Here is a 23,618-nt window from a genome sequence, read left to right as displayed (position 1 = left end):
ACAGCTTAGACCTGAGGCTGATTAATTACTACTACAGGGTTATTTAATAGTCTTTTAATAACAGTTACTCACTCTCAGAGAGGAGTTCAGAGATCCAGGAGGATATCCATTTTCTGTGAAATACTGTCCCATTTAAGGAAATTAAATAGTAATATGCAGTTTAATTGCAACAACATAAAGGAATAAAGAGGAATGAAATTCGAGCATGAAATAATTGTTTGGTTTGTGGGGTTGTTTTTGGTCTTATGACTGTTGTAATTAAATTGTCCAGCACTCTCATTGCATATGTCCTTGTTTTTCTGGCACTCTTCACTAGCCTGAGTACTTTGCAGGTTCAAGGTTTGTTAGACAGGTGAAAAAGAAAGTTTCCCTAATGGTTTGTTGCCACTGGGATCCTACTTTATCAGCACTGACTGTGAGAGACCTCTGTAATAAAAGCCCAACACTTATGACTGTACTATGCAGTAAGGTCAGAGTTCACTAATGCATGTGTTGAGCCTTGTACCGAGCCAGTACTTATTGAATAGTTCCAAAGCAGTGAAAAGTAAGGATTTTTTTTCATATGGGAATTTTTATTTTTCATTAAGGATAGCTCATTGCTGACATTATAGCTATCTCAGTGTGGTAAGGTTTCCCAGCTAACATGCCCTGAACAGCTCTGTAGTTGCCAAGGGTCAAGGTTGGGTTTAAATAGTTGTTTGCATAAAATCAGTAGTCACAGGTGATTTTGAGGATATGTTTTCCAGGTAATTGGGAAGTATTGATTTGTTCCTCTAACATTTTCTTGTGAATGTTCTGATAAACAATATACCCTTGTTTGCAAGGCTGATGCTCAGATGCAAATGAGTACAGAAAGAGAATTCTCCTTGTACTGAATGCAGCAGTCACAGCCAAAGATTATAAAGAATCAATTGGCTGAATTACAGTTACAGAAAACATTTGTTGAATAGTTTCAATTAAGGAGCAGTCTTGTGAGAATCAAAGTTGCTTGGCATTTGAGCAGTGGCTGTATTAGTTCAGCTAGGTCCAAGTGGTTGCACTGAAGTCCACAGTGGTTTTCCATACATCTCAAATTTGATGTCTCCCCTGACCCTAATTGTGATGTAGTTTGAGGGGCTGAAGGAAGTTTTTAGGGCTCATGTGAGCTCTGATGCTGTAGGGTAAGAAGAACCTCATCTCCACAGCACAGTGAGAAACTGTAGGATCCAAGCTGCTGTTGCTGCAGCAAACTTGGTTTTGCACCTTGCAGACAAATGGCCTTTGCTTACTGTGGCAGGACTGCTTCTGGGAGAGGGGTCCACATGTGACCACCCAGCAGCAGTCCTGGGGTCACCCAGTCTGGGGTCACCCAGTGCAGGTGGTGAGAGTGTGGGGACAGAGGGTGGGAAGGTCTGTGAGGGAAGAGGGCGATTTCCAGTACCTTCTCTTCCCAGCATGGAGCAGCATAAATTAGATGCAAATTCTAGTACAAAAACTGTACTGTGAATTTAAACTGATTATAATCACAAGATAGAGGTTGTGCTACAGGTCTTTCTAGCCTAATACTCTGTCTCTAGCAGTCAGTGAGGGCAGATACTTAGGGGAGTGTATAGGAACATAAATAGTGATCCTTCCCCTGCTAAAACCTTTCAACAGTCAGTGATTTAGGGATTATCCAGTTCAGCACTCTGCTCAGCAAAAGAATAAAATATCTAGGAAGATCCCATATTTTGGACATCTGTACAGCCTTTGTGGAAACAGAGAGATTAATTTTGTTCCATGAGAGGTCAGTTCAGGCAAAGCATTAGAATTTGTCATGTTCGAGAGTGAGAGACTGGGCAATAAATAACTCATTGCTGTTTGATATTTACAATACAGCAAGGTGTAAGTTTTGCAAGAGAGAGAGGTCTGCTATTTTGGGCTGTATGTACACAGCTAGTAGAGAAATCTGTCCCTCTTTCTGGCCTGAGGTATTTTAACATTCCCAGCACTTATCAACAACTGATCGATCTCCAGTCAATCGCAACAGAAGATGCAGAAAATCAGAGCATGATCATTCAAATAAGGATCCATCATAAACCTGCCTTCTCTAGTGAAATAGCAGGAGAAAGATGAAGGGGAGAGATACTTCTATAATTTGTGACAGTCGTAGCTGCTTGCAAGTGCTTTAATGTTGTGTGCTATAGCTTCAAACACAGTGAAAGCTTGGTGCAAAGCACTCTTGCAGCCATCACTCTATAAGATGCAATTGATAGGAGATGTTATAGGAGACACGTGGAGGTGTACTTTCTGCTCTTTTGTTCTCTTTGCTTGCACATGTGTGGGAAGCTAAGTATTTTTCAAGCTTAGGGAGAAATGGCTGCATTGCAGTCAATGAGAGTTAAATCCCAGCTTTATTGAAATCAGTGGTTAAATCCAGCATGTAGGAAGTTGGGTTAAAAAAAAAAAAAGCAGAAATCCAATTTGAGATTTCTTATTACTAACCTTGTGCAAATATAATTCTTCTATATGAATTATCTTCATATCATGTCAAAAGCGAGAGAGTATTGGAATAGTTTTCCCTCAGAGCTCAGTCCGAGTTTTTCCATCAGCTGAATTTTATCATTGTCACTGATATATTTTTCATCCAGGATTTTTCTTCACCAGAGTCTGATAATTGTGCTGACTGGTTTGGTGACTATTTCCATGGAGAGCTAGTCTAAGAGCACTGTTATTTTTCTCACTTGCAACTGCAGCATATATTGAACCTGTAAAGGAAATACTGGTGGGTTAAACTAATGTTTCTGTGTAGGGGCTAAGAGAGGAAAATTTGGACCAAGACTTTAACTCTTTCTAGGATATTTGGAGTTCAGATTCACAAGTAAATTGGAACAGTGCTTTGGGGCTTGGGATGCATATTGGAAATGACCTTGTAACATCTTGCCTCGATAAGCTAGGTGGTAAGGCAATATGGGCTTGAAGGAGGAACAGCAGTCACTGAGTCACTGAGTGCTTGTAGCTTTGACTTCTGGAGGTAAGATCCTGCCATCCTGACTGACCTTCTGGTGACATTGCACAGTTTGGGAAGCAGAATGGTTAATGCTGTTGGGAACTGACACTGCTGTGCTTGAGGAAAGTAAGAGATGATTTCCATGTCAAGTTTCCCTTGAAGTTTCTCTGCCTTCTGAGGCTACTGCCCTTATTATCCCTACCTAGTGGTTTTGTGTATTTTGAGCTCTTTTATTACTCTATTTTTTTACCCAGGCATCTTATTTTTTGCTGAGTATTAAGGACTGCTAATAGCCAAATATTAAGGACCACTAATTATTAGGCAGGTAGTATGATAAAACAATAGGAAAATTAATTGTAAAAGAACACGGAGTAATTCAGTTAAGAATAAAAGCTTTAGAGTGGGTGAGCACTAAAATGTTAGTGGATGTGTAGTGATTCATCTGCCTACTTTTAACAGCTGCCATTTAAATTGAATTTAAATACTGTAAACAAAAGTCTTTTTGTGGTGTGCTTGGAACTGTGATACAGCTGCAAAGTTCCAGAGGAAAATGCTGCATTGCAGCTCTCCTGTTTCGCAGCAAATCTCTGCTGGCATGTAACATGCAGAGGAGGAGCTTCAACACAAGCAGGCTGTTTTCAGCTTCATTATGTAGATAAGGCATCTCTATCATCCACATTATAAAAACATCTTTAACTTCCTTTGGGGATGGAGGAGAAAGACAGTAAGGGAGGAATGGGGGAAAAAATAAGAGGTCAGACAGCTTACACATCGATTTCCCCTGGTATTGCTGTTTCAGGGTTTCTCAAAGTGCACTGGTTTTGCCTTTGTACAGATCCAACTGATTTTGACACACACATTGTTTAGTTTCACCTCTTGCTTATCACTGGAATTTAATATTAGATGTTGTGGCAGTGCTCTGGGTGTCTGAAAGGAGTATTCTGGGATGCTTTAGCCAACAGGCAGCCCTTCCTTCACTGAATGCTGTGATTCATGTCTGGTTGCTGACACCAGGGAAAGTGAGGACCTTCCAAATAACCTTGAAAGAGAGCTGGCTGACAGCCTCCACATGCTTTTAAATATGGGGGAAGGGTGTGTGTGAATAAAAAAAAGGAGGAGGGATTTAGGAGAACCATATTTACAGCATTCATGTTTAGTACCTTGCCTCCTGAAGAAAACTGCCTGGTTGTCTGTAGCTTCTTACTGTTGTTTAGGGCAAGAAGGTAAAGCAAGTGGTGCAGGCAGTGCCAGACTGAGAGCAGGGCACTCCGTGAATGGTCTCAGAGAACAGATTTACTCAAATGGGACGATTTAGTGCTGTGTCACACCAGGTGAAAAATGGGATTTGGGGAAGGGTTTTGCAATCCTCTTAGCAGGACCCTTCAAAATTTCAGAGGGTAAAGCATCAGGAACCTGCAGGACAAGGAATAATGTAGGAACTCACAAGCTCCTATCCTACTCAACAGAGACTAAGCTGATTATCCCTTCCAGCAAGAGCAGATTGAAAATGAAAACAGGAGAGCTACCATAAGGCTTTTTAACACACTATAGGTTAACAGAGAATATTCTGTTTCCTTCCAGAAAGCTCAAGGTGTCTTAAAAAGGTACACAGAAATCTGCCTCCATGGATTTCAGCAAAGAAGGGACTGAAAAATTAAACCCTTTCTTTTTGGAGAGGGTAGTAAAGGAAATGGGAATGGAAAGCTTTTATTAAAAAAATCAGCAGCAGCCACAACAACATGAAAAACTTACAAAAAACCACCACTACCAAACCATACTGCAAAACCAGTAACACATTACTGCTATTTCACAGCTATATTTTCAACCTTGTCATATGTCTTCCCCTCTCCCAGGATAATTTCTCTAATTTGAGTAGAATTAGGAAGGCAATGTATCCTGAAAGAGACGGTTTTTCTTGCAGAAAGAAAAAATCAGCAGAAAACAGTTTCTAAAGGTAGGGGGAGGAATTTGCACACAGAGCTTTTGTTCCTGCCTGTTTTGCAGCCCATGCCTTTTGCTGGCCCATGAAGTTCAGCCCTCGCATTTGAAGCCTGATGCTGAATCCATTACAGGGTTCTGGTGAGCCTGCAATAAATTCTACTCATTCCTAAGAGGATGCTCACGGCTCAGTTAACAAGGTTGAAGTTGCCTGGCCCCGGGCTACATCTCCTATTTTGGGGTGGGAATACTTTGGTTGAAAGGTTAAAAACACTTTTTTTCCTTCTCTTGTCACTTAACTTTTCATCAGGGATGCATCATTTTTGCTACAGTATTAAAATATTTACAGAATTGTTGGAAAACAGAAGAACCATTCTGACAAAATATTCATAAACTTCCCCCATAGATTCTGCATCCAAAACTGCTTCTAACAGCGCATTAATTAATTAAAGTACCTGTCCTATTGTTTTTTAAAGTATTTGTCATTGCTGAAGAGCTTCTGCTGTTGAAACAGTAGCTCTGAAAAAACCAAGAGTACAATTATACAATATGGGTATTGTTTTTAAATTAAAAATATGGAAAGAAATTGAACTTCAGCCCTCTTGAGAATCAGTCTGAGTGCTATAACTTGGTTACAGATCTTGAGTCCTTCAAGCTTTTTACATTTAGCATGTAGGAACAGCATTTCTTATCCTTCATCATGGAACTCACTCCTTGTTCAGATAAAAACTGAACTATTTGCTAGAATAGGACAAGAATTGGCAAAAAAATATCTGTGTGTAGAATACTTTCATGTGAAAAATCTGGTTTGGCAAACACGTCGTGTTTGGTAATTGAATGCAGGAGGCAGCAAATACAGTTAATGGCTTACTAGTGTTCAGGAAAGCTGCTCAGAAAAAAAGGTGTGTGTTGTTCCCAGAAGTGATGAATGTCTTTTGCTTGAGTGATTTCTTTGCTGTAAATGTAAGTGCAGGTCAGATGAAACTATTTGTAAGTTTGTGATAAACTTGTAGAATTTTCTTGACAAAAAACCCCAGAGAGAAATAAAAAAATTGAAAAGTTTTTCACCTTTTTCAATGATTTTCTACTTCCCAAGTAAAACTTGGCCATTTTGGCATCATCTGAAACAACTTCTTTTTACATTTTAAATTTAGCCAAGAAGCCAATTGTCAGCTTTTCCATGTTTCTTTAATTGATCCCCATCTGGTAATACATGATCTTTGCCAGGAAAGAAGACTGAGAACATTGAAAAGTCTCCAGACTTTGTTTTGCAGCAGAGGTCACTTGTTACTTGAGACATTACTGTTTTCACACTCAAAAGCATTAGATTATTTAATTATCAATAGTAAGAACAAAGTGATTCTCATAAAATTTAATGTGAATTTTAAACATATTAAGTTTTAAAAAATAGATCTCTTTAAGACATCTTTAACTGTTCAGCTTCTCTATTTTCTTCTTGCCAAGCAAATAGCTCTTCAGAATTTTCCTTATGGTCAGACAAATCCAGTTCCTGGTGATTAGTTTCCTAATGTTTTGCAAATTCTCTCTGTGTTGTCTATCACTGAAGGTGCAGCAGGCAGGACAGAAGGGTGGTACAACTGGGAGTAACATCAGAGCTTGAAAGACAACTGATCTTCAAGAAGCATTTTGTACCTTGAAGCATCATTTTCTGAGGAAGTGTGGGTCTTTAAGTGTCACAACATAAAGCTGTGGAAATGACAGAAGGAAAACTTAAAAGAGAAGCAATAGATATGATGACTGGACTGAATGCTTTTGTAAGCTGTTTTAGAAAAAAAAATGCCAAGTTGTTCTCACTTGGTGAATGGATGCGATAGACAAATAATGTCAGTTTGATGTGCTTTTTAGAAGACCTAGAATTGGGAAATCTCGACTCGCTAAATTCTTTTCTGATAAAAAATCTCTCAGCTGGCTGTCCTCACTTGCTATGGAAAGGTTAAGAAAACCAAGTATTGTATCTTCTACTGAATTGACAACTTAGCTTAAAACGTTTTTTTTTTCACATTCATATTTGTATTTAAACATGCCAAAGCTGCATTTTCTTACTTCCTGTAGTCTGTTCCACATTGCAGTTTTTCTTGTGTACTATCTAGTTACTACCAATGCTATAGTCTTGAATCAAGTGAACAGTTGTTACAGGTCCTGAACCCACAGCTTGGCTTCTTCTAGTCACAGATACCATTTGAAAGACACTGAATTGAAGGAGGAGCTTCAAATGTATTCAATCTTCACAAGATGCTACTTGTGTGGAAGGCAATGGTAGAATTCACAGGAAAAATTGTTGTCTATGAGACCAACCTAAATGAAGTGCTCTCTTAAATTCTGCCTTCCTGAAATCAAATCCCCACATAAATGAGGTTGAAAACAAGAGCATGGGGGAGATCTGATCCCCTCCCTAGCAAACTAATGTCAGAAACACAGAGCTGAAAAGTCAGGAGGTTTAGAAGTCCACCTCTTATCCATCTTTGAGAAATGAAATTAATTTAACTTAGTAGAAACTGATTGATGAAGTGAGCAAAAGTAAAAGGAAAGAATTTCCAACCTGTCATGTTCTGTTGCAAAAATGTGATCACAATGGCGTGTCTCAGCACAACTGAACTGCAAAACAGAAGCGCAAAATGCTCTAGGTTGGAAGGGACCTTAAAATTTGTCCCATTCCAACCCCCTTTGCCATAGGCAGGGACACCTCCCAGTAGACCAGGTTGCTCAAAGTCCCCTCCAACCTGGCATTGAACACTGCCATGTTTGGGGAATCCTCTATTTTTCCGGACAACGTGTTTGAGTGCCTTACCACCCCCACAGTAAATAATTTCTTCCTAACATCTAATCTAAACTTACTCTCCTTCAGTTTGAAGCCATTCCGCCTGATCTTGTCACTACAGTTCCTGATTGCCTCTCAGGCTTCCCTGTAGGCCCGCTTCAGATACTGGAACTCTGTTATGAGGATTCCAAACAACCTTCTCTTCTCCAGGTGGAACAGCCCCAACTTCCTCAGCCTAACCATGAAACCATCCACTATGCAAACTGACAGTGCAAAATAACCAAATACATAGCACAGGTGCAAAATAATGAAAATATATTTTAAAAGTGAATAAAGTAGGCAAGTCACATTTGAAAACATATTGCTCTTTGCATCATGCATTGGCAACATCTTGTGGTCTTTGAAAGTAGCTTCTCACTTGGATTAGTTTATTGGAGATAGGGATTTTCTTCAGTATTAGGTAAATAGAAAAAGTCTTAAATATTGGCTAAGGAACTGAGAATAATATACCAGTATTTTCATTAGTGTAGCTAGATCGGTGCTGGTCACAGTGGAATAATAAATATTGGAAATCAATAAAGTAGATGTATATAGAGTATGCTTTTGCAGTAATGACTAATACCTGACTTCTCTGCATGCCTACATTCACTTCAGCAAATAATAATGGGTTTAATGGTGATAAACATGTAGTATGAACTGGCTGGCTTAATTAAAACTGTTGGGATAGAAAAGCTTAAGGCTGTGTGAGGACTTAGTCAGGCTTATAGCAGGTTCCATGAAAGTTTGTGCCTGATCATTGTAAAGCCCCAAAACACATGCCACCACTCAAAGCAAGGCAAGGTGTAAGCCAACGTTTCAAGGTGCCACACAACCATCTGTGACAAAACCACCTGCAGCTATAGAGAAAAACAGGGACTGCAGGGGGCTGGGATCAGACCAGGACAGCAGCTGCTGATCCCCAAGTGTCTGGGGAGGTGGCAAACTGGCTCTGGCCGCTGCCTCCCGGGAAGGCTGATCTTTCCCTAGGCCAGCATATTGTCTAGGAAGGGTGCTACATGGAGAAGTTGTGCTCCTACTACCTGTGAGTGTGACATAAGTAGAAGAATGGAAAAAATGAATTTTGTCTTACCCTGCTGAGGAGCTTTGGGCCAGTCCTGATTTGCCCTTGTCCTCCTGTCTGTTCCCTGTTGTCACAGCATAAGGGTTCTTCACAAGAGCTAATAAATTTTTGCTTCCAGAAAGATATTTTTAGGGAGCTGAGGCACATCAGGACATTCTGAAATGAAGCACAGTGGAATTTCACTGGTTTCAAACTCAGACACGTTCAAACAGATTCAGAGTCACTGTTACAAGTCCTCGCCTTGACCTAATGCATTTGCAAAAACTGTGCCAGAACCAGTAACCAAACCTTGGGCTCTTTAAATATATAAAGACATGGATAAAACCATGCTGCTGAAGTATCTATTGTCAAAAGAATGTGTAGCCAGTATTCATACTGTGGTTTTTGTGAAGTATGACAGTTTTAGCTAAGGGAAGATGTTTTCAAGCTGACTTCATAGTTGCATTTTCCAAATGAAATATTAAAATGTTTCCCTAAAAAGTGTCTCTAATTTTTCATGTAAAAAAGAATTTCAGTTTAGTTTTTACAGACCTGTGTAGCAGAAACTCACTGTGCTGTTTCCCTAACACATTAAATGAAGTATATTGAACTTAATAATGGTCATTATTTTGGGCAGCCTACATAATGGGAAAAAAATCCAAGGAGAGCACAACCAATTGTCTCCTTTCTGTTGATTAAGTAATGTTTTACCATGTTATATTTTTAAACTATTATATGCTCAGGGTGTTTCACTTTAATGTAAACCTTTATTAAATTATGCAATTTAATAATTTTCTTTTGCTTTGATCAAACACACTTCCTCGAAGTTTTGGTATGAAGTACTTTTGTAGTTGATCTGTGTAGTCTTTCAGTCTACCAGATTACAATGTACAAAAAATAGACTTCTAGCAGATTCTCTCAGACTATATTTTCAGAAGTTATGAGTCCACTGACTCTCAATATCACTGTAAATACAAAATCAAGATAAATAACAAAAGAAAAAAAGAGAAATGAATAGCTGTAGTTATGCTAAAATACTATGTTTACTTAAATTAGGTCAAAAATGTATTTAAAAGAATTTTCTGAAACAATAGTGGAAGAAAGGGGAAGTATGTGGTATTTGGGAAGAGGGGAATTCTGGCAAAATGAGGTAACGCAGACCTTGACGGTGTCCAAAGGCTTTTGTGTTGAAGTCCTGCAGAGGACACCTGTGCTGATCTTTTCTGAGCGACTGCAAACCAAGTAAGGATTGGATCTGATGGCTTTAACTCCCTGTCTGGCATTATCCTTTTGCCAGGGAGTCAAGGTAAGATACTATTTCTGCAAACACATCCTCCACATGCAACATCCCAAAGCCAATGTGAAGGCAGCACTGCAGATGCATGGTATTGGTCAAAAATTTCTGCCATCACTTGCATCACTCTTTTTAAAACATTTTGGAATTAAGCAAGAATTTTAGAGTTCAGAGTAAACCACAATCACCTCTCTCCTTACCCTGCCCTCCTTTCCCATCATCTCCTTGTTTCAGTCCCATTCAGACAAGAAGATCAATTATTTGGTTTCTACTTAGAAAAGCAGGGAGTTTGTCCTTCAGGACAGCTTTTGTTCTAAGTTGCTTGGATTTGAATAGCTGCTCACCTGCATTTGTGAAAGCTTTTTCACTGCTAACTATCTGCTAAGAAAGTATTCTCTGGGCATATTAATTTCATTTCAGCTCTACCTGAAGGCTGTGAAGCTTTAAAACACTTTGCAGAAAACAAAGGGAAGGTTTTACTTCCATATAAGACAGATACAGCTATACTGAAACTAAATAGTCACATGAAATAGCCACTGGATTCATCCATAAGGAACCTTTTTGGTAACTGCTTTGTACTGGATCGCCGCAGATGTACCCAGCTCAAACTGAATGTACTATTTCTTAAGAATTGAGGAAAAAGCCCTAAGAACCTCCCTTGACAGAGATTTTCAAGGAAGAGTATTAGCATCGGGATAAAACAAGGTCTCTCACATCTCCTTCCTTCCTAAGCAATCACTGCAGTCTTTAAACAAAAGATCACAGTAAAATGCGGTATTTTGTGGCGCTGTTCTCCACAGCCACAAGAGGGGGTTTGAAGAACGCAATCTGCTTCCCACTTCCAGCCTGAGCCTTCCCCTCTGCACACGGCATGTTAGAAGTATCATGAAACCAGTGATTTCCCGAAATGACTGAAATTTTCAGTCATTTTTCAAATGACTCCTTCAGTCACTCATTTGGTAAAATGACTAAAAGTTTCGTGCGCTCTACAAAGTGACTGACGTGCCGCAAATTCCGCCAGACTGTTTGACTGCTTCACCCAGTAACAGGCATATTGTGAAAAGGAATGTTATTGGATAAGGATCCTTTGCTTTTTTTCTGCACTGGCTGCTGGGGATGACTCTGGATTTTGAAGGTAGGTTCAGAAATGAACTTTCCAAAAAGTATGAGAAATGTCCAAAGTGCTTGATACTAAAGGAAAAACATAGTACAGTTATGGTTGAGATCAAAAGGGCAAGCCAAGATCCCAAACTCAATTCAAGGCTTGAACACTACTTGCTTGTAAAGTAAGTTTGAAAAAACAGGTTGATTTTTTTCTTTCTCTCTCCTTTTCTCTCTCCTTTCTTTCTTCGTTGCTTTTTCTTTCTCCTCTCATCGTAATTTGTCTCTTCTTTGGTTATGGAATTTTCCTCCACTGCTCATAGGTGTGAAATTCTATGGCTGGTGACAAGAAGCAGCTAATCAAAACCACTGGACTAAGGAAGCATTTCCTACATACTGTGTGAACGTTGAAGAGATGTATGATAAGTAAGAGTTGTTACCTGTTCTTATTATAAAGCATTTATCATCTGAATATGCAAACACCAAAAGACAGACTACTGAGCTCTTGAGATTTTTCTGTTTTGGGTGTTAAAATGCTTGACTAATGGCCTTGCTATAAAACTGACCATTAGAGCAATGAATACTCATCAGAGGCCAGGCTGACTTTATTGGTCTGCAAGCTTAATCTCAAGGCAATTTTAAGGATGTAATGGTGTACCAAGACCACCTTCCTAGATTTTGTGTTCTCTGAGTCTTTACCTCACTGGGAACCAGAAACAGCCTTTCAGTTTTGCAGTATTTTTCTCCTACTTGGCAATTCTTGGTTGGGTCTTGGTAACCCTACTTGGTTGGGTTGCAGAGTGGTGAGAGAACTGAAATTGCTGCTGAAGTCATCCAAGAAATGAAGCTTATATGGCCTACACTTGTTTTGGTGTATGGAAAAGGAAAATATCCACAAATCCAGGGATCTCTCAAAGGGTATGATAAGCAAACGGTCTTGGCATGGATGTCAGACAATATTCATGGGACTGGATTGTGTGGACCCACTTTGCCCAGTTCTCAAAGCAGCACCCAGCAATCTGAAATAAACTTCACACTGTATGCAGCTTGTTTCTGTACCAATCCCAAATGTGGGCATAACTCTGCCTTTCTTTCTACTATCAGGGCTCATCACCCACCTCCACAGTCAGTAGAATCTGTAATTTATATTCAGTGCTCTTTCTGATACCCCACATCCCCAGCAGACACACTGTTCCCCATGCCTGATACAGTGCTAGCCAATCAAATGGGAAGCACTGTTAAACTAAAGATTAGACCAATTCCTATAGCTCAAGCTGTCTCAGAATGGATTCATCCAGATCCACCCAACTCTCCATCCACCCATGAGTTAGCTGGTCCTTCGCTTTTAAGGCACCTTGCCAGCCACTTCCTGCACAATCCTGCCCACGTGCTGCCCTCTGTCCTTGTCAGCTGCTCTGGCCAGCAGGAAGGAGCCTGGGCAGAGCTGGCTTTGCAGGCAGGACTCTCAGTAAAGCATGGTCTTCAGAGGGAGGAAAACACTGAAAAGCAAAATGGAGAAAATACTGATGTTACAGTCATGTTAGTTATGAAGACAAGTTCAGTTCTGGCATGTGAGACTGGAAGATTTCAGGAATAAATATAGACATCTGTATGGCTTTAGAAGTAAATAAATTACTCATGTGTTGTCTTTTTAAGTTAATTTTTGTCATAAGGTATCAGATATTTCACATGGTGCACCCCTACTTGTTTCCCAAAGTTCATTAAAGGTGTGAAACTTTCTCTTATTTCACAGAGTAACTGAATGAAACAGCCATTTTGTGAAATGGCTGAAAATTTTATTCATTTCCTGAAATGACTGGTTTCAAAATATGGCTGTAACATATACAACTCTGGAGTCACCCATTTCAGTTTCAGCAACATATACTTCCCAGGAAGGCACATGGAACAGAAATATTACCATAGCTTCATTTCATGCAGGGCTGAGAGGGGAGAAAAGGAAAAGAAGCATGTGTTTTAAACCCATTAAGACATTCTGAGCTGTACAAAGTGAAAATTGTTCTCTAATAATACAATATAACATGTCCTAAATTGGATTATAATGTACACCCCCTTTGCAGTGTATAGGTAACTATAAGTTGCCTTTCTGGAAGGAACTTGATGATTTAGAGTGACATAGTTTAGAATAAAATGAATCATCCAAGTTGGGCAGTTTTTTTCATGCAGTCCTGTGTCTTTTGTAAAAAATAGCTTTGATGCTTTTTTTTTTTTTTTGCATTACACTCTATCATAGGATTGTAAATAGCAGCTCCCCCACCTCTAATGTTTCCCCCCACACTCCCACCTTGTTGTTTTCTTGAAATGTCTCATGGGTCAGATATGAGTCTCATAGCTGCAGCCTATCCAACCTTTTCATTAACACCCCTGTTCCTTGCCTTTTACCTACAGTCTGCACATTTTTAGTTCTTTTGCTTTGGTATTAAATAAGCATTCCACAATTAAGAATACTACTAGCTCTTAGCCCCATTTTTCCTGTTTTTCCTGCTCCTTTTTAGAAAACTTAATTGTTGCCTTTTAAACTTCCAGGTTAGAGCAGCAGGGCACAGAAGTGCAGTTCATCATAGGTATTGTATTGATGCTGATGCCTAAGTTGCCTGACATGGGATACCACAGACTAGCAAGAGTTCATTATTTCATTTGTATTTGACACATGACCTTGAAAAATGTTATAACTATGGCAATTTGAGAGTTTGCCTGTCATTTAATATGCACAGTCCCCTTTCTCTTCTTTTCTTTTTTCTTTTCACCATAAATTTTCTGTCCCTAAGGAAAAAAAAATCAGATACATGTTATCTGAATTTCATTACAACTGAAAGGTGATATCTCAAAATTGTATGTTATGGAAATCTTATAAACCAAGAGAAAGATGTCTGTGGAAAGAGCACTCAAGTTCTGTTAGGGGAAAAAAAACCAAACCAAAACAAGAAAACATACAACAAGGAAAACCCCACAGTAAACTACAATTTTCAAAAATGCCTAAGGATGTCAAACACCTGAATTTTTGGCCGTTCACCTGGAGACATTCTCAGAGGGTCTAACCCAGAATTATTGTGGATTTCCACCACTCTATACACAGATATCTTGCAGGTGCATGTCTGAGAAGCGCTGAAGATGTAGTACCCAAAATAATTAGTCACTAATGAAATTTTTGGCCTTAGGCAAATGCTTCAAAAACAACTTGATGCCTCCATCAATGTTTTCTGAGTGGATCTGTGTTCAGAAGGGTGTTAGCAGGAAACAAACATGGTATGTGGCTTTGCAGGGATATTTGAATTAAACTGTTCTGTGGCCTTTTGAAGCTCTTTAGGAGTCATTGTATGAGGAAGCAGTTGCAGTGATAACAGCTACCAGGCAATAGGAGCAATAAACAGATTGTGAGCCACCCATTGGCTGCACGATGCTTCCATGAACCATTTGCAGATTAATGTTTATTGACAAGTAAATCTGCAAAGCTTTGGATCTTTCAGTGAATTATTTTCAAACAAAAGAAGCAGCTAAATATGTCCAACTATTTGGAAGAAATTTAACACTGTTAGTTGCTTAGTTGAGCATAAATTTCAAGTATGAGAATGTATGGCTGCCTTACACTGGTTCATTCTGAATTTGCTGTCTTGTTGAGGATCTGTCAGAAAGCATAAAGTTTTTTGCTAAGTGCATCTAAAAGGTAAGTCAGCTTGTTCAAAAATACGTGGGAGGGAGAGTTGTAGCTAAAAAATCATTTTGTACATTCAACATGATGAGTCATAAAATAACTTTAAATACCATAAAACACCTTTAAATATTTCCAAAAATGCATACAGTAGGTGAACCCAGAGTTGTTTCCTTTTCCAGAGAGAAGAATGAGCAATGAGATATAGAAAAAGTAAAGAATAATTTACAGACTGCTTTGATGGATGCTTGTCCTTGGTATAAAGTGGGCATTAGAAGAAAAAGCAGCAACACTTTGTTTTCCACTCCTTGTAATACAGGAGCTCTGCCATGAAGGAGCTGTAACCCTGGCTGTGTACCTTACTGATTTCCTGGTACCATTCTCTCCTGTCACCTCTCAATGTCCCTTTCCAGGCTGAATCAGAGCCAATGTCACACCAGTTAATGCACACGTTCATGTGCCTTTCTCTTTTTTACAGATTTTTATGATCTCAACACTGTGACTGTTTCTTCTGCATTATATACATCCTTGGAAAATACTTCAGTTCATTTCAACAGATGGCCATAAGGGATTTCATAAAGAGAACATGCCAGATTAGGAATAAGTTTTAAAGAATGATAGCCAAGAATAAAGTAATTATTGTTGACTGAGTCTGAGCAATCTAGGCTTTTTACATATTACACCTTCTCATAAAGAACTAAATGGAATAGGGATGAGGAAGTATGTTTAAGTGTATATTTCATTGAGGGATTTAATTCTGCCAAACTCCTTATTTTTGAATGGACTCTGAGAGGTTAGTGAACAATCCTTTAATTTCATTAGCCTGGCACTTTGAACACTGGATAAAGTTGGTTTATTTATTGCTTATATTTAAACTATTTTTATTTTCAGATACTGGGATATTTTGCAATGTGAAAGTAATAAACTTTTCATTATGATTTGCTATTTAATACTGGTCATTACTTCTCTGCCCAAACTTGGGCTGCAGTGCAATCCATTACCCATAACAGGAGCCCCTGGTTTCACCTGGAACTTGTGGCATTTTCAGAGGGTGATAAAGAAATTTTTAAACTTAGGTGGCTTATATCTGAAGTGATGGTTATTGACATTTGACAGATTTTCTTGCCTAGTTTTTGGGTTTGGGTTTATATTTTTTCCTTCCCTAAAGCCCTAAACAACTGCTGTAGTCTGGAATTATATGTATATAATTTGCACTTATTATTTATAAGACAGCAAGACCAGAAATTATATGTTGTATTTTGTTGTTGCTGCTGTAGAAAAATCTGCATAAGCATGGGAAATATCCTGAAGGCATTATTAAGATCCAGTAAGAAAATGGTGTTTTGTTCTCTGGAAAATTCTGTTTCATCAGGAAAAAAAAGACCTTGGTCAGCAAGCTTATATTTGTGTAATGTGAGTTAACATCTCATGGAGAAAATATGATCTTTTCCCTCACAAAAATAATCAAAACTTAGCAATTTGACTGATCCCAGAAAATGTTTGTTCAGTGTTCTCCAGTTTTGTGAATACTCTTTACAAACTCTGATCCCCCTACAAAATATTAAGTGTCTTTTAATGATGGGGTTTTTTTCTCTTCTCTCTCCATTTTGTTTAACCCTTTTAATAAGGATTCCCTATTTTGGTTTCAGATTGCCTTTATTTCACTCTGTATCTGCCTCCTATAAGCATTGTTACAACAACTGTCTGTGTCAGTGAATCACAGATCTGTGTGTTCTCCATGTCTCAGTTATCCTTGCTTTATAAGTGCCTTCCCAAAGTTATTGCTCCTGCTCACACTCACACAGGTACATCCCTTTCTAGTCCTGTCACTGTGGAAAATATCAAGGTGCTTTCCATTTTGTACATTTGGTTTTGGGCTGAGCCTGCCTACAGAGTCCTCTAGTCCATCTTTTAACCATATGGTAAATGTGTCTGCTGCAGAACATCTTCAAGCTACATCTTTTCTTGTCCATCACAAATGGGCACAAACTGTACTCTTCTCCAGACCTTTACATGATAATTACTGCAAAATCTTTTCCCTTTGGTACTTGCAGCTGCCAGTTTGGCCTTCCTATGTCCTTTTAAAATTCTGCTGCAAAGATAAAGAAGAATGCCTGAAGAAGAGTACCTCAAGGTCCAGGAGGAACCCTCATGCATACCCACCTTTGCAGAGAGGTAGTATGCTTTCTGAACATTCAGTTAAAGAATAAAAAAGCCCTGAATCAAAGTGGAGACCCCAGTGATTCTGGAGCATAATGCTTTGTTGTGGTGAAAACATATCAAGTACAGTCAGCTGAGAAGCTGATTTTCACAGGGCAATGGAGACAGACTGACATGTTCATTCTCACCCAACAACAACCCCAAGCTGAAATGTGCTATAACAAAGAGCCTGAGACATCTTTTCTGCCCAAGGACCATTCCATTGCAGAGGGAACAATTTAATTCTCTTTTTTGGAAGACTCTGTGCTCCTCTGTCAGAAAACAGAGTGGACAAGGTATTCTGTGAACACAAGGCTACTGTTTGTACCTCTCTGGACTGGGGGGAGGAAGCCCTGAAATTCCCCCAGACTGTCTATAGGAATCAGCACATGGGTGCCAGAGGGCTCCATAGGGAGCACAGCCCTCTTACACTGCTTCATGGCACAAGAAATGACTGTACACTCTAAATGCCTTTAGGCATTTGCATTTTCAGAGCCTTGGATTGTGATTTATTATATTTACATGCAAGGCAAATTAAAGAACAATACAAAAAAGCTAAGAGCTAAGAAGTGGGGGAGAGCTGTTGTCTGCCTGGTGTGTTTTCACAAAAGCTGCCCCCCTTCTTGCTTATAGAGTGAAATAACCCTTGCAGCTACTGAGTTATGGATGGGTTTTTGGCTTGGGTCAGAGAGCATGCATGATACCCTGGGGCCTGAATCTGCCTGTGTGCTCCTCCGTACTGAGGCTTGTGATCTTGCCCCTTAGCTACAGCTGATGTTAAACCAAGCATGATTGTTAAAAATGAGAGTCTCTCCTCCACCCAAACCTGCCATGGTGGTAGGTTAGGCTACAGTTGTGCTTAATCCTGCACCAGCACAGCAAAGACCTGGAAACCTCTAGAGGTGATGGGAGCAGCAATGCTTAGCTCGGGACAAAAATTAGAAATGTCCTACCACAGATCTGTCACAACAGAGAGAGTTTCAAGTCTGTTTGCTTCCCAGCTTCACATCTCTTCCCCTCCAGCAGTTTGTTCCTCCCTTCTTTGTCCCTTCCTGCAGCCAAAGGGGGTTGTGTGCCGTCTGCTGCCTGCTCCCCTAGAACTCTAGTGGCAGTGCTTCTGCAGAAGCTCTGTGCAAAATAACTCACCTCCAGAGAGTCTACTTACTGTAAATTATGTTACACACTCAGAGTAACCTAATGATTTTAGAGATGCCCACTGTAGTTCTGGATCTTAAAGTCACAGCAGCAGTTTGAGAGATGAATAATTTCCTTTCTCTCTGAGTACAGGTTCAGCTCTGTGCCATTTAGCATGTTTCCATTCTGCTTAAGCTGACCACACTTCCCAGGGAAGTCACAGCAGCAGCCTGACTCAGTTCAAGGTGTTTTGGACAATACTCTTGGGCACATGGTGTGACTCTTGGGGATGATGCTGCAGGGCCAGGAGTCGGACTCAATGATCCTTGAGGGTCCCTTCCAACTCAGCACTGTGATTCTGTGGCTTCTGAGACCAGAACAGTTTAGTTCCCATATTATTTGCAGGAAAGTTTGTTTGTTCAGGATAAGCCACAGAGCTCTTCACAGCGAGATACTCCACCACTGTCAGCACCTCACTGTGCCTCTTGCTCTTCATTTATGTACTCTCAACACTGGTGCACTGCTGCATAAAGCCATAACTGATATATATATGGTGCTCAGACCCCCCTCCATTTCAGTGTAAATATATAGAATATAACCTGACTGCACTCTAGCAGGGGCTAGAAACTAGCCTATGGAAGTCAGGCCTCAGATCTTCTAAGAGACCTGCTCTGAACAAAGCCTAGAAGTCTATCCTTAAAGTGTGAGACAAGAATTGAGCTCATTTAACAGCTTTGAATTCCATCACGATCCCTCTTTGTGAGAAAGACACAATATATCTGTTTCATTACATGAGTTGAATTTGTAATTTGTAAACCTATACTTCTGCTTTTCTCAAACTGTAGAGGCAGATAAAGCATTGATTTCAGATGACAGAGCTAATAAATGCACAGTTTGTTGGAATCATATCTATTTACTTCTTTATTTAGGCAGTTTAGACTAACTTAAATTAGTGTTTACTTCTTTTCTCCTCTCTTGACAAGTAGCAGGATGACAAGAGCTTGTGTTCAGGCTATTCATAGTAGAACACTTTCATATCTGTCAGGTTTTTCTCCGCCTTCTTATGACATAAGGGTATCATGAAGAAATGCCAGTGATCCATTATTTGTTTTTAATAGTAAATCCAGTCCAGTGCTTCTAAATGGAAATTTTACATGAATAACTGTCCAGTTGGCAGCAATTTGTCATTGAGCTGAAATTATGCATGGCTTTCTCAGATGCTGTAGTCAGTTTTTGATCTGGGGAGCTCTTGGATGTACCTTTGTGATCATCTGGCAGATAATTTCATTTAATTTTTACATACATTTACAACTGAAAAATATATTTAGGTATTGGTGCTTATGTTGTTGCTTTCCCCTACCACATTTACAGAAATTATTAATGCTGGCAGCTGTTTAAAGTGGCTATTTTCTTGGCTCCTGTTGGTGTTGGAAAAACAGCAGGAGTTTTACGGCATATCTTTAGACTCCTAGCCTAGGAAATGCTGTGTAATCAGTGTCCTCAGTCTATGCTATATTCCTTGTTTCTTTCCAGCCTATAAAATAATTTAGGAAATGCAGTGCAGTTAGCTATCTGCAATTCATAAACTTGCAAAAATGTTTAGTTCATCTTGAAGTATCCTAAGCTGTGACATAAAAAAGAAAATCTCAGACCAGTAGTGCCCTTGCATGTGATTTGTGTCCTGCCCCAGCTGCTCAATGCACTGGAGTTTCTCTGGGCAAAGCTGCTGTCTTGGCTCTCTTAAGGCAAAATGTCAGGCAGTCTCCCCACCTTCTCCCTTCTGAATTTGATAAGAATTGTTTTGGTTTTTTTTGGTCTTTTTAGGTGATAATCATTGGAATCTGTGTGATAGCCTATGACACCACAGCTGTTGCAAATTCCACTTTCTGAGCTTATGCAAGCCCTCTGGGGCTCTGATGAGGGAACATTTTGAAGCCAGAAAGAATTACCCTGTGTACATTTGGATCTCAATGCATTTTTTAATATATATCTTTTTACAAGGTCTTTATTGTTGGAGCAACGAGGAGAAGAGTGGGAAAATTGCCTATGTTTTTGGGTAATTTATAGTTTTTTCCCCACTATTTAATGAAAAGCACAAAAGTCTTCACATGCTTGGAATAAAGCCAATAGTCTCCATTTTTTTTCTCCATTTTGAACAAGAGTGACACACTCTTTCATTTACACTTATAGTGTCTTAGGCATTGGCCTTCAACTCCTTTGCCTCACTCCTAAAAGATACTTACATATCACAAACTTGTATCAAATAGAATTTCTCAAGTCGGCTTCTTTAAGGGAAAGAGTAGATCAAGAGAAGGAAAACAACTGGTGGGAGGAAGAAAGTGTTGCAGGAAGTGAAATGCAAATTACAGGTAACTGAAAGAAAAATGCTAACCCATTCCATGTCCTGCTTAAAAGTTGCTGTTGGACTTGATTTTGTTTCTTTTTTTCTCCTTAAGGATGATCTGTAATGGCAGCATATGCCTTTCCATTCTGTCCTCACTTGAATCTTTCCTGTCTAGGTTAAAAAATAATTCCTAGAATTTATAGACACAAAAACCATTTTCTTCTCAAATCCCTCAGAAGTTCAATAAGCTCAGCCCTTGATTCACAGGGGATATTTTCCAGACCTAATCATATTTATAGCATAGGTATAGAGATGAAGCTGAGGCTGTAAGTTGACTCTATCTGGCTGGAGAAAAAAAATACACTGTGATCTCCTCTTTTTTCCTTCCCCCACAAAGTGTGGCATGCGTAATGTAATCTACTGTGAATACTATGTGCCTTTTGACTGAGGAATGGAGGTATGTAACCATTTTTACTGTTCTGTAGGAGTGGTCAGTTACCAAGCACAAAAGCATCAGCCAAAGGCTTGCAGCAGATCTATAGCTCCTCTCTGGCACTGCGGGCTCATATTGCTGAAGAACACAAACAGATAACGTTAGGATGAAGGAAATAACTCAATTTACTTGTTAGGAATGAAATTACAAAGACAGTTCAGGAGCTGAAAGCTGCACTCCATGAGAAAGATGAATGAATGTCTTGTAGAACTTTTGTAGGAGGAGACAAAATACCTCCTATGAAAAGAAGGCAGTACATTATAGGGTTTTCTGGCCAGCTTCTAACACCTTATGTTTCTTAAACCATTGAGGTTTTTTTTTTACACCTAGTTTAAAAAATGGTGCAAGAATTCAAGCTTTGGAATAGGCTAGCTTTTTCAGACATGAGGGTAGTATAGTTAATTTTCCAACTGGGCCTCTACTGTAACTTGGTGAGAGTTTGTATTCATTTTTTTGCCTACAGAAGAAAATTGGTTTAAATAGAAAACCATATGTCAATTTTACTCTTAATCCTTTTAATAAGGATTCCCTAATTTTGGGAATTTCCCTAATTTCCTTAATTTCTCCATCACTATGATGATTATTTATTTAAGATTTAAGATTTATTTAGATTTATTAAGATTATTTAAGATTTATATAGTTATTTAATATTTATATAGTCATAGAGTTGGAAAAAACAAACAGGATTTTATGCCCATAAACCCTTTCTCAGATCTGAAATAAAAGCAGTTATCTTCAAAGCTAAATACACATGAAGCAGGGTTATTTTGAGTTAACTTTGGTTGCTAATCTTTTGGAACATCTTAAAAGAAAATTTTTTGCTGAAATTTCAGTTCTTCCTATGAAATTTCTGAATGTTATTTCTCATGAAATTATGAAATCTCAAATTTGAAACACATAAAGTGAAAAGAATTTCTGTACTGTTGTGAGGAAAGATAGGCCTGATATATTTCATCCTTTTATTTGTCTACTTTGATCAGGATTAAGGGACCTTGGTCATTTAGTCTTAATTCCTTCTAGAGACACACTACGAATGCTGAGCACAAAATATATATGAGTGAATAAGCAGTCGAGCTATCAAAGTATAAATGGAATTAGACCAGTAAAGGAAGGCACTGGCTGGGTATTATCTTCCAAAAGCTAAGAAGTGGAGGAAGAGAAAACAGTGCTGAAGGCTCTGAGGCTGTTTGTGACTCTCCCTACTAGAAAGTGAAAATCTTGAGGCTTGCATGGTCTGTGAAGGACTGAGAAGAGTCTGACATCAAGTCTAACCTGAGGACTCGTGACTCAGCAGAAGGACCTGCTCTGCTGGTCTTGACTAACTCATTTTTTCAGCATTTGAATCTAGTACATGCCTTCTCACAGCATTTGGATGAGGCCAATATAGTTCCCATTTTCTGGACAAAGGAATAAGAACCAAGATGATTCCCTTCCCTCAGGCAAAACACTCCACTTTGTGATACCTGAAAATGCAGAAGTACCAAAATATCTGTCCTCATGTTTTTGTGATTTGGTATACAACTTTCCACACGTGTGGTGTGAATACATGTGTGCTGGATTTTGCTGGAATGTGGAATGTGTTCCCTCCCTACAGTAGTAGATGCTCCCTGGTCTCTTTTCTCATTCGTAGGCTCCAGGCTCTCAACAACACATAAAAAAGGGAACATGACATTTTCCTGCTTCTACTACCTTGGCATGGATGATCTGTACCAAAGAAATTGTCATTCCAAAGGCTGTTTTTTAATGTTGCTAATATAGCAAGTCATTTTTATGCCTATTAAACCGCAAAAATCTTGTAAATTCAAAATTTACAGAGTTCTTAAGAAGCCCTAAGTGACTTCTGACTTAAAGGAAACACACTGTTGCTGAAGCTCCACTGTTCATATATTCTGTACTTGAAAACCTCTTTTCCCCCTCAGAAGACAGACACATAATTCAACACTTCTAGTGTGTGAAGATTTAGTTTTACAAGGCAACAAAGAGGTAGTTTATTTTGTGGCACCTTATTATCAAAGCTTTATAAATAACTGGTGGTATCTAAAATTCTCTATCCTCAGGTTTCACAAAGAAACACCAAAAATCCCTCACAAAACCAAACTCAATCAGGTTTTCCATTGAGATCTGTGACCTTCATAGTTTTCCCTTACTGATGCCTGTAAGTTTTAGCTTTCATATTTTCCAGATTCTGTACTGCATTAGTACATAACTCTGAATTTCATATCAAGTGTTAGCAAGTTCTCTTCACAGTTTAGTTTAGACAAAACAATCCTTTTCCAGCCTGAGAACCATGGACAGTGTTGCTGCTTCAGGCCCCAAAAGTGTAAACAATGGTGAATTGAGGAGAGCAATCTGAGAGGATGGGACTTCATAACCTGAAGCTGTAATTGGACAATTAACCCCAATATATAAATGGATGAAAACTTACAAAACTTATAAAAGTGTGAAAACTCTGACCTGTGATCTAACCTGGGTGGAGCCACAGCCGGGCTCTTGTACTGCCCAAGGTGAATCCTTTGAATGCCTTTAAAATAAATACCTGCTTTATTCCGTTAACACTGTCTAGCCTCTATTCTAGGTAGCCTCTTAAGGCATCATTATTTCT

General features: G+C 39.1%; 1 long non-coding RNA gene across 3 annotated transcripts in view; it reads left to right on the top strand.

Annotated features, from left to right (window-relative positions):
• LOC128942446 (uncharacterized) overlaps positions 1-23,618 on the top strand; it is a 181,057-nt gene that overhangs the window by 32,384 nt on the left and 125,055 nt on the right. The window contains exon 4 of one of the 3 annotated variants that reach the window (XR_008483622.1): positions 11,503-11,589. The exons of the other annotated variants lie outside the window; for them this stretch is intronic. This is a non-coding gene — a long non-coding RNA (uncharacterized LOC128942446). Of the gene's footprint in view, positions 1-11,502; positions 11,590-23,618 lie in introns of those variants that run through there. 3 annotated transcript variants of the gene reach the window in all.

Source organism: Melozone crissalis, unplaced genomic scaffold (assembly GCF_028551555.1).
Source record: "Melozone crissalis strain CALT ecotype California unplaced genomic scaffold, PUWL_Pcris_2 ptg000042l_1, whole genome shotgun sequence".
Lineage (NCBI taxonomy): Eukaryota > Metazoa > Chordata > Aves > Passeriformes > Passerellidae > Melozone > Melozone crissalis.
Note: the sequence above shows the minus strand (reverse complement) of the source record. Positions and strands in the feature narration are given on the sequence as shown.